Consider the following 12,317-nt stretch of genomic DNA (forward strand, 5'->3'; position numbering starts at 1 on the left):
AAATTAGTAACTAACACTCTAATTTAATAAAATACACATTTCAAACAATATATTATTATAACCCACTTTATATTCGTAAATATTCTTAAACGTCACTTCAGAGTATAAATATCTGTCAATCTCCGAGAGTATTTTTGGTTGCCTAAGCACATGGCTCACTTAAATCTATTTACAACATTAAAATTACTAAATACAACTTTTTACAATTATTATATGCTAATTTATTAAAAATGCCCTCACATAAATATATTTTTATTAAATTCTCTAGTATATAACTTATTTAAAATAATCAAATACTTTTTTATATCTAATATTATGTAGTATATAACTTATAAATTATTTTCTATAAACCCCAATCGTTACAATACCCCAAAAATAATATTTAAAATAAATAATTTACATATTATTTTTTTAAATATTAATTTTCTCATACCTTATTAAATTTAATAAATCAAATTTTTTTTTTTTTTATTTATTTAAAATGTGTTAAATACATCCCTGTTCGCTGTCTATGTCAAAACAGAGAACAACGGATCACAGTTCAGCTATTCTATGGTCAAACTGTCATGTCAAATGAGACAATGGATGCGATATCAGAGAATAAAATATAACCTTAATTAAAAATATAATAGATATTGTGTTCTGTTTATTTATAGACAAAATCTAGGAATTATTTCCATTCAAAATAACTTCATCAATATAAATTGGTAAGTTTTTCCACTTTATTATATTAGAAAGACATTTTTATAGCAATTATAGTATCTAAGCCCAAATTATGATTTTTAGGGTACCAAACAATTTCCATATGTACAAAATTCAACAAGTATGATGTCAAATTTATTCACAACAAAGAAATCTACCATCTATCTATGAAATGGATCTATCAGTAAGTTATTAGTGTTATTATATTTGTGTTAAAGGTATAGAAATCATTATTCAATCTCTTCATGATATTGAAAAATGTCGTTGATATGAAATATGCCTCTTAGTCTGTTCTCTGCATCTATTAACACATAACTATTTAGTCCATTCTGATTTTCAATTGTATATGTACCTTCAAACATTGGTTGTAATTTCTTACAACGGTTTTCTTTAACATTACTTTTTCTAAGTGAACGAATTAACACTAGGTCTCCTTTTTGAAATGTGATTGGTTTTTTTATATTTCGATTTTGTCTTCTGATATATTTTTCAGCTTTCCTCCTAATTCGGTTATTCACTTTCTGCATTACTTGTTCTAACATATCCTGATTATATTCACTAATCCACTTTCTGTTTCCTATATGGCCAAACATTAAATATTCTGGTACTTCCTCTGTATTCAAATTATGTGTATTATTTAAAAATATTCTACTTGTGGTATATGTTGCTGCCAAGTTTCGTGTTGATTTTGACACAGTATCCTTAAATATTTTATAACTTCTTTAATATATCTTTCTGCAGGATTTGCCTGAGGATGTCTGATACTTGTAAAATGAATGTTGATTCCCTTTTTCTCACAAAATGTCCGAAATTTTTGGTTGTTAAAATATGTAGCATTATCTATTATGCAATTTCTAAATGGTCCTATTTCTTCGAAAAATTGATTAATATATAATTTTAATGTTTTAACATTTGTTCTGGAGCAGGGATATAGTTTAATAAATTTTGTATATAAATCAACTATCACTAGTATATGCTTTTTTCCTGTTGGACTGAGAACTAAATTTGAAATAAAATCCATGGAAACTGTATTTAGTTTTTCATATACAACATTAGATTTATATGTGTTCTGGTTTTTGAAATTCTTTTTCTATGTCTTGGAGAACCATCTTAAAGTATTGGTCAGATTCCTTTACTCCCATTGGGGATTGCTTGCTTTCCCCTAAGCACATCTGAGATAACTTGTTCCTCATAGCAAAGTACTTGTCCACTATGTCTCTAAGTGTCTCATGGGCTGCATTGTCTGTCCTAAAGTAGTTCTTAATGTCGAGCTGGTGTGTTGTGCTATATGTGTCGCCACAACAATGGCCTCTTCAAAATTAGCTCTGTTTAGTGCTTGTGTATCGTTCTTGTCCAGTAATAACTTTGCATACAGTACCACAGAAGGGTCCAAGGTACTAAGCAACTTCATAGCTCTAGAAAAGCGATCCTGTAGCCCCCTCAGGAAGATCATATGCAAGAACTCAGGATGCTCTTGCATAATGTATTTATCAATGAGAAACAGATGGTGCATCTCTAATGATCTGTTTAAGAACAGTACCTCTGATAGTCCTTTTGAAATAAAGTTCCTGCTCCTCCTACAGAGTGCAATGAGCTCCTTAAAAAACTCCTTCCTGACCCTGTGGTTGGCTCCCATGAACCTTTGCAATTGTTGTAATTTAGACAATTCGGGGAAGGTACTAAGGGTGGAATTTTCGGGGGTGAAGGTGTCACCCAGTGTGCCTGAGAAACCCTTAACTCTGTTTGTAAACCACCCTTCATAATTCACGTCTGTCATCGTCTTGGTCATTGATGTTAGGATGATGCATGTGTAAATAAATACCAGGTAGGAGTGCCCGAATTCACGTGCTTTTTTCCTCCACTGCTCCAAAAACTTCTTGTATCGAACATCGTTATCCATTGCCTGCTTAATGTCTTCTATTGATTTTGGTTCGAAAACCATGTGGATTCCAGCAGTGGCCATGGCATCCTCCATATTTGGCCATGGCAGTCTGTCTCTTAAGTCGATGCATGCAGCTAACATTCCAATTGCCCAGCATAGCAGTTGTTGGGGTTGTTCTACCGGTGCACCTTCTGCTATATAGAATTTTGATACTAACAACCCCAATATCGCATTTAACTGATGTTCCGTTATACTTCCATTTATATCTAAGTAGGGGACAGGGAAATCCTTAAGTGATATCGTCTTAGGCTTCGATGGGATACCCTCAATCCCAGCAATTTTGGGAAAATCTCTATTTGTCTGTAATGCAGTCAAGGTGCCGCCCGTGTACTCTTCAGCCATGGTTTATGATGTCCACACTATTACTGTTTGCAGAAGGATAATTCAACTTATATAGATCTGAGGTTAAAGTCTACTTATCTTATAATGTTTTCTCGTAATACAACTGTATGTATAGGTCTAATTTGTTTTTTACCAGGTGTAAATTTTAACTGCACCACATATGGGTTGATGTACTATCTCCAACCTGTTATATGTTAATATTGATAACATAAATAGACACTCTGTGACAATTAACAGAGTAAATTGGAATGATACAAGGTTAAGCTAGATGGACTATTTCCTTGTAATAGGGTTGATCAGGGATTGGTTTTCTACTTATTTATCAATGTCTCTTATATACTAGACACCAATTGGTAGTACCATATATATCCGCAATAGCATATAAATAGTATCTAGAGATAATGTATAGCATTTAAAAGCTAAACATACAAGACAGGATACTATTACCTATAATCAAGGTGTAAAATTGTAAGCCAAAATGTCAATTTCGGAAAGTATGGAATTTTGCGTTTTGACTTCTTTTGAATTCTCTTCCATTTTTTTCGTATTCTCTTCCATTTTTTTCGTATTCTCTTCCATTGTCTTGTTCATCTGCATCATTAATGACATCAAAGCTGCCATATTGACATTTTCCTCTCTTTCTGGATTCATTTCTGCAGTATCTTGTGGAACTTGAACTAAACTCTCCTCTTGTATAGGTTGTGTTTCTACTTCCACATCTTCTTCATTCTTTTTGCTTCTTGTACCTTTCTTTCCTTGAGACATTTTGAGACTTTACTTGTTCAAATATAATTAAAATTAAAATCTATACTTTTTTCTTTCTACTGATAATTAATTTAATTATATGAGAGCACTTATCTTCCCAAACTAATTCTTTTAAATAGAGAGCCACCGCGTTGGGTGCCAAATTGTTATGATGTGTTTTTTGTTTGAATGATGAGCAATGAGTCTTTTTAATAATATAATATATAGGGTTTTTATCGCGGTTCTCAAAGAATTAGCTTGTAAGTACTTTTTTAAATTATCTTTATTATAACTATTATGAAACACACATATATATCTAACCTAGCCAATGTAAATTTAAAATAAACTATCTTTAAATTGATGTTCTTATAAAACTAATTAAATTCTATAGACAATGTTAAATTTAAACAAACTATCTTCAAAATTGAAATTGTTATGACATTAACTAAATTATATTAACAAAATTTTGTACCTTTCTTTCACTGAATGCCTAAATGAACTGTTTTCCACTATATATATTCTAATCACCACTGAAAGTCTTCGTACTTCGGTTATCCTTGTTTTTGTGAAATTTCTTTTTCCAATTATCAGCTTCTACCAATTTAAGATATAGTTTTCTTCACCAGCATTTATACACCACCAACCAAACCAGCAAACAGCATTTATATTTATTCTTCTTTTCAATATACCAATATCCACTTATTATAAGTTGATTTATACTAATCTCCAACCATAATATAATTTAATTTCTTCCAATATACTTTTTTTAATCTTCAATAATTATTTGTGTATAATTATAAATGTGCATTAAATTATATGCATAATTTTTAATCTTCATTTAACTCACTATATTAAACAATTGGACTATCTCCAACTAACTTTCATATTTCTTATAAAACTGCTTGACTTCTAACTAAAAACTCTAAAAACTCTTAAAAAAACTCCCAAAAACTGCCATCTTGAATCCAAATCACGGGTATTTATATGTTTTTGGATTTCTAGAACCATCTGGTAAGAGATCATGTTCCAATTTGTTCTATTTCATACTTGTATGAATTTTCTGGAACAAACCATTTCGCAAACATGGCCATCTCCGGAGATCCAGAGAATTCCATTCTTTTCTATTAATAATTTTGTTTACATTTAGGCTTTTCAGATCAGAATATATAATTAAATTAGTAACTAACACTCTAATTTAATAAAATACACATTTCAAACAATATATTATTATAACCCACTTTATATTCGTAAATATTCTTAAACGTCACTTCAGAGTATAAATATCTGTCAATCTCCGAGAGTATTTTTGGTTGCCTAAGCACATGGCTCACTTAAATCTATTTACAACATTAAAATTACTAAATACAACTTTTTACAATTATTATATGCTAATTTATTAAAAATGCCCTCACATAAATATATTTTTATTAAATTCTCTAGTATATAACTTATTTAAAATAATCAAATACTTTTTTATATCTAATATTATGTAGTATATAACTTATAAATTATTTTCTATAAACCCCAATCGTTACAATACCCCAAAAATAATATTTAAAATAAATAATTTACATATTATTTTTTTAAATATTAATTTTCTCATACCTTATTAAATTTAATAAATCAAATTTTTTTTTTTTTATTTATTTAAAATGTGTTAAATACATCCCTGTTCGCTGTCTATGTCAAAACAGAGAACAACGGATCACAGTTCAGCTATTCTATGGTCAAACTGTCATGTCAAATGAGACAATGGATGCGATATCAGAGAATAAAATATAACCTTAATTAAAAATATAATAGATATTGTGTTCTGTTTATTTATAGACAAAATCTAGGAATTATTTCCATTCAAAATAACTTCATCAATATAAATTGGTAAGTTTTTCCACTTTATTATATTAGAAAGACATTTTTATAGCAATTATAGTATCTAAGCCCAAATTATGATTTTTAGGGTACCAAACAATTTCCATATGTACAAAATTCAACAAGTATGATGTCAAATTTATTCACAACAAAGAAATCTACCATCTATCTATGAAATGGATCTATCAGTAAGTTATTAGTGTTATTATATTTGTGTTAAAGGTATAGAAATCATTATTCAATCTCTTCATGATATTGAAAAATGTCGTTGATATGAAATATGCCTCTTAGTCTGTTCTCTGCATCTATTAACACATAACTATTTAGTCCATTCTGATTTTCAATTGTATATGTACCTTCAAACATTGGTTGTAATTTCTTACAACGGTTTTCTTTAACATTACTTTTTCTAAGTGAACGAATTAACACTAGGTCTCCTTTTTGAAATGTGATTGGTTTTTTTATATTTCGATTTTGTCTTCTGATATATTTTTCAGCTTTCCTCCTAATTCGGTTATTCACTTTCTGCATTACTTGTTCTAACATATCCTGATTATATTCACTAATCCACTTTCTGTTTCCTATATGGCCAAACATTAAATATTCTGGTACTTCCTCTGTATTCAAATTATGTGTATTATTTAAAAATATTCTACTTGTGGTATATGTTGCTGCCAAGTTTCGTGTTGATTTTGACACAGTATCCTTAAATATTTTATAACTTCTTTAATATATCTTTCTGCAGGATTTGCCTGAGGATGTCTGATACTTGTAAAATGAATGTTGATTCCCTTTTTCTCACAAAATGTCCGAAATTTTTGGTTGTTAAAATATGTAGCATTATCTATTATGCAATTTCTAAATGGTCCTATTTCTTCGAAAAATTGATTAATATATAATTTTAATGTTTTAACATTTGTTCTGGAGCAGGGATATAGTTTAATAAATTTTGTATATAAATCAACTATCACTAGTATATGATTTTTTCCTGTTGGACTGAGAACTAAATTTGAAATAAAATCCATGGAAACTGTATTTAGTTTTTCATATACAACATTAGATTTATATGTGTTCTGGTTTTTGAAATTCTTTTTCTATGTCTTGGAGAACCATCTTAAAGTATTGGTCAGATTCCTTTACTCCCATTGGGGATTGCTTGCTTTCCCCTAAGCACATCTGAGATAACTTGTTCCTCATAGCAAAGTACTTGTCCACTATGTCTCTAAGTGTCTCATGGGCTGCATTGTCTGTCCTAAAGTAGTTCCTAAATGTCGAGCTGGTGTGTTGTGCTATATGTGTCGCCACAACAATGGCCTCTTCAAAATTAGCTCTGTTTAGTGCTTGTGTATCGTTCTTGTCCAGTAATAACTTTGCATACAGTACCACAGAAGGGTCCAAGGTACTAAGCAACTTCATAGCTCTAGAAAAGCGATCCTGTAGCCCCCTCAGGAAGATCATATGCAAGAACTCAGGATGCTCTTGCATAATGTATTTATCAATGAGAAACAGATGGTGCATCTCTAATGATCTGTTTAAGAACAGTACCTCTGATAGTCCTTTTGAAATAAAGTTCCTGCTCCTCCTACAGAGTGCAATGAGCTCCTTAAAAAACTCCTTCCTGACCCTGTGGTTGGCTCCCATGAACCTTTGCAATTGTTGTAATTTAGACAATTCGGGGAAGGTACTAAGGGTGGAATTTTCGGGGGTGAAGGTGTCACCCAGTGTGCCTGAGAAACCCTTAACTCTGTTTGTAAACCACCCTTCATAATTCACGTCTGTCATCGTCTTGGTCATTGATGTTAGGATGATGCATGTGTAAATAAATACCAGGTAGGAGTGCCCGAATTCACGTGCTTTTTTCCTCCACTGCTCCAAAAACTTCTTGTATCGAACATCGTTATCCATTGCCTGCTTAATGTCTTCTATTGATTTTGGTTCGAAAACCATGTGGATTCCAGCAGTGGCCATGGCATCCTCCATATTTGGCCATGGCAGTCTGTCTCTTAAGTCGATGCATGCAGCTAACATTCCAATTGCCCAGCATAGCAGTTGTTGGGGTTGTTCTACCGGTGCACCTTCTGCTATATAGAATTTTGATACTAACAACCCCAATATCGCATTTAACTGATGTTCCGTTATACTTCCATTTATATCTAAGTAGGGGACAGGGAAATCCTTAAGTGATATCGTCTTAGGCTTCGATGGGATACCCTCAATCCCAGCAATTTTGGGAAAATCTCTATTTGTCTGTAATGCAGTCAAGGTGCCGCCCGTGTACTCTTCAGCCATGGTTTATGATGTCCACACTATTACTGTTTGCAGAAGGATAATTCAACTTATATAGATCTGAGGTTAAAGTCTACTTATCTTATAATGTTTTCTCGTAATACAACTGTATGTATAGGTCTAATTTGTTTTTTACCAGGTGTAAATTTTAACTGCACCACATATGGGTTGATGTACTATCTCCAACCTGTTATATGTTAATATTGATAACATAAATAGACACTCTGTGACAATTAACAGAGTAAATTGGAATGATACAAGGTTAAGCTAGATGGACTATTTCCTTGTAATAGGGTTGATCAGGGATTGGTTTTCTACTTATTTATCAATGTCTCTTATATACTAGACACCAATTGGTAGTACCATATATATCCGCAATAGCATATAAATAGTATCTAGAGATAATGTATAGCATTTAAAAGCTAAACATACAAGACAGGATACTATTACCTATAATCAAGGTGTAAAATTGTAAGCCAAAATGTCAATTTCGGAAAGTATGGAATTTTGCGTTTTGACTTCTTTTGAATTCTCTTCCATTTTTTTCGTATTCTCTTCCATTTTTTTCGTATTCTCTTCCATTGTCTTGTTCATCTGCATCATTAATGACATCAAAGCTGCCATATTGACATTTTCCTCTCTTTCTGGATTCATTTCTGCAGTATCTTGTGGAACTTGAACTAAACTCTCCTCTTGTATAGGTTGTGTTTCTACTTCCACATCTTCTTCATTCTTTTTGCTTCTTGTACCTTTCTTTCCTTGAGACATTTTGAGACTTTACTTGTTCAAATATAATTAAAATTAAAATCTATACTTTTTTCTTTCTACTGATAATTAATTTAATTATATGAGAGCACTTATCTTCCCAAACTAATTCTTTTAAATAGAGAGCCACCGCGTTGGGTGCCAAATTGTTATGATGTGTTTTTTGTTTGAATGATGAGCAATGAGTCTTTTTAATAATATAATATATAGGGTTTTTATCGCGGTTCTCAAAGAATTAGCTTGTAAGTACTTTTTTAAATTATCTTTATTATAACTATTATGAAACACACATATATATCTAACCTAGCCAATGTAAATTTAAAATAAACTATCTTTAAATTGATGTTCTTATAAAACTAATTAAATTCTATAGACAATGTTAAATTTAAACAAACTATCTTCAAAATTGAAATTGTTATGACATTAACTAAATTATATTAACAAAATTTTGTACCTTTCTTTCACTGAATGCCTAAATGAACTGTTTTCCACTATATATATTCTAATCACCACTGAAAGTCTTCGTACTTCGGTTATCCTTGTTTTTGTGAAATTTCTTTTTCCAATTATCAGCTTCTACCAATTTAAGATATAGTTTTCTTCACCAGCATTTATACACCACCAACCAAACCAGCAAACAGCATTTATATTTATTCTTCTTTTCAATATACCAATATCCACTTATTATAAGTTGATTTATACTAATCTCCAACCATAATATAATTTAATTTCTTCCAATATACTTTTTTTAATCTTCAATAATTATTTGTGTATAATTATAAATGTGCATTAAATTATATGCATAATTTTTAATCTTCATTTAACTCACTATATTAAACAATTGGACTATCTCCAACTAACTTTCATATTTCTTATAAAACTGCTTGACTTCTAACTAAAAACTCTAAAAACTCTTAAAAAAACTCCCAAAAACTGCCATCTTGAATCCAAATCACGGGTATTTATATGTTTTTGGATTTCTAGAACCATCTGGTAAGAGATCATGTTCCAATTTGTTCTATTTCATACTTGTATGAATTTTCTGGAACAAACCATTTCGCAAACATGGCCATCTCCGGAGATCCAGAGAATTCCATTCTTTTCTATTAATAATTTTGTTTACATTTAGGCTTTTCAGATCAGAATATATAATTAAATTAGTAACTAACACTCTAATTTAATAAAATACACATTTCAAACAATATATTATTATAACCCACTTTATATTCGTAAATATTCTTAAACGTCACTTCAGAGTATAAATATCTGTCAATCTCCGAGAGTATTTTTGGTTGCCTAAGCACATGGCTCACTTAAATCTATTTACAACATTAAAATTACTAAATACAACTTTTTACAATTATTATATGCTAATTTATTAAAAATGCCCTCACATAAATATATTTTTATTAAATTCTCTAGTATATAACTTATTTAAAATAATCAAATACTTTTTTATATCTAATATTATGTAGTATATAACTTATAAATTATTTTCTATAAACCCCAATCGTTACAATACCCCAAAAATAATATTTAAAATAAATAATTTACATATTATTTTTTTAAATATTAATTTTCTCATACCTTATTAAATTTAATAAATCAAATTTTTTTTTTTTTTATTTATTTAAAATGTGTTAAATACATCCCTGTTCGCTGTCTATGTCAAAACAGAGAACAACGGATCACAGTTCAGCTATTCTATGGTCAAACTGTCATGTCAAATGAGACAATGGATGCGATATCAGAGAATAAAATATAACCTTAATTAAAAATATAATAGATATTGTGTTCTGTTTATTTATAGACAAAATCTAGGAATTATTTCCATTCAAAATAACTTCATCAATATAAATTGGTAAGTTTTTCCACTTTATTATATTAGAAAGACATTTTTATAGCAATTATAGTATCTAAGCCCAAATTATGATTTTTAGGGTACCAAACAATTTCCATATGTACAAAATTCAACAAGTATGATGTCAAATTTATTCACAACAAAGAAATCTACCATCTATCTATGAAATGGATCTATCAGTAAGTTATTAGTGTTATTATATTTGTGTTAAAGGTATAGAAATCATTATTCAATCTCTTCATGATATTGAAAAATGTCGTTGATATGAAATATGCCTCTTAGTCTGTTCTCTGCATCTATTAACACATAACTATTTAGTCCATTCTGATTTTCAATTGTATATGTACCTTCAAACATTGGTTGTAATTTCTTACAACGGTTTTCTTTAACATTACTTTTTCTAAGTGAACGAATTAACACTAGGTCTCCTTTTTGAAATGTGATTGGTTTTTTTATATTTCGATTTTGTCTTCTGATATATTTTTCAGCTTTCCTCCTAATTCGGTTATTCACTTTCTGCATTACTTGTTCTAACATATCCTGATTATATTCACTAATCCACTTTCTGTTTCCTATATGGCCAAACATTAAATATTCTGGTACTTCCTCTGTATTCAAATTATGTGTATTATTTAAAAATATTCTACTTGTGGTATATGTTGCTGCCAAGTTTCGTGTTGATTTTGACACAGTATCCTTAAATATTTTATAACTTCTTTAATATATCTTTCTGCAGGATTTGCCTGAGGATGTCTGATACTTGTAAAATGAATGTTGATTCCCTTTTTCTCACAAAATGTCCGAAATTTTTGGTTGTTAAAATATGTAGCATTATCTATTATGCAATTTCTAAATGGTCCTATTTCTTCGAAAAATTGATTAATATATAATTTTAATGTTTTAACATTTGTTCTGGAGCAGGGATATAGTTTAATAAATTTTGTATATAAATCAACTATCACTAGTATATGCTTTTTTCCTGTTGGACTGAGAACTAAATTTGAAATAAAATCCATGGAAACTGTATTTAGTTTTTCATATACAACATTAGATTTATATGTGTTCTGGTTTTTGAAATTCTTTTTCTATGTCTTGGAGAACCATCTTAAAGTATTGGTCAGATTCCTTTACTCCCATTGGGGATTGCTTGCTTTCCCCTAAGCACATCTGAGATAACTTGTTCCTCATAGCAAAGTACTTGTCCACTATGTCTCTAAGTGTCTCATGGGCTGCATTGTCTGTCCTAAAGTAGTTCTTAATGTCGAGCTGGTGTGTTGTGCTATATGTGTCGCCACAACAATGGCCTCTTCAAAATTAGCTCTGTTTAGTGCTTGTGTATCGTTCTTGTCCAGTAATAACTTTGCATACAGTACCACAGAAGGGTCCAAGGTACTAAGCAACTTCATAGCTCTAGAAAAGCGATCCTGTAGCCCCCTCAGGAAGATCATATGCAAGAACTCAGGATGCTCTTGCATAATGTATTTATCAATGAGAAACAGATGGTGCATCTTTAATGATCTGTTTAAGAACAGTACCTCTGATAGTCCTTTTGAAATAAAGTTCCTGCTCCTCCTACAGAGTGCAATGAGCTCCTTAAAAAACTCCTTCCTGACCCTGTGGTTGGCTCCCATGAACCTTTGCAATTGTTGTAATTTAGACAATTCGGGGAAGGTACTAAGGGTGGAATTTTCGGGGGTGAAGGTGTCACCCAGTGTGCCTGAGAAACCCTTAACTCTGTTTGTAAACCACCCTTCATAATTCACGTCTGTCATCGTCTTGGTCATTGATGTTAGGATGATGCATGTG

This window comes from Diabrotica undecimpunctata, unplaced genomic scaffold (genome assembly GCF_040954645.1).
Source record: "Diabrotica undecimpunctata isolate CICGRU unplaced genomic scaffold, icDiaUnde3 ctg00000623.1, whole genome shotgun sequence".
In the NCBI taxonomy this organism is placed as follows: domain Eukaryota; kingdom Metazoa; phylum Arthropoda; class Insecta; order Coleoptera; family Chrysomelidae; genus Diabrotica; species Diabrotica undecimpunctata.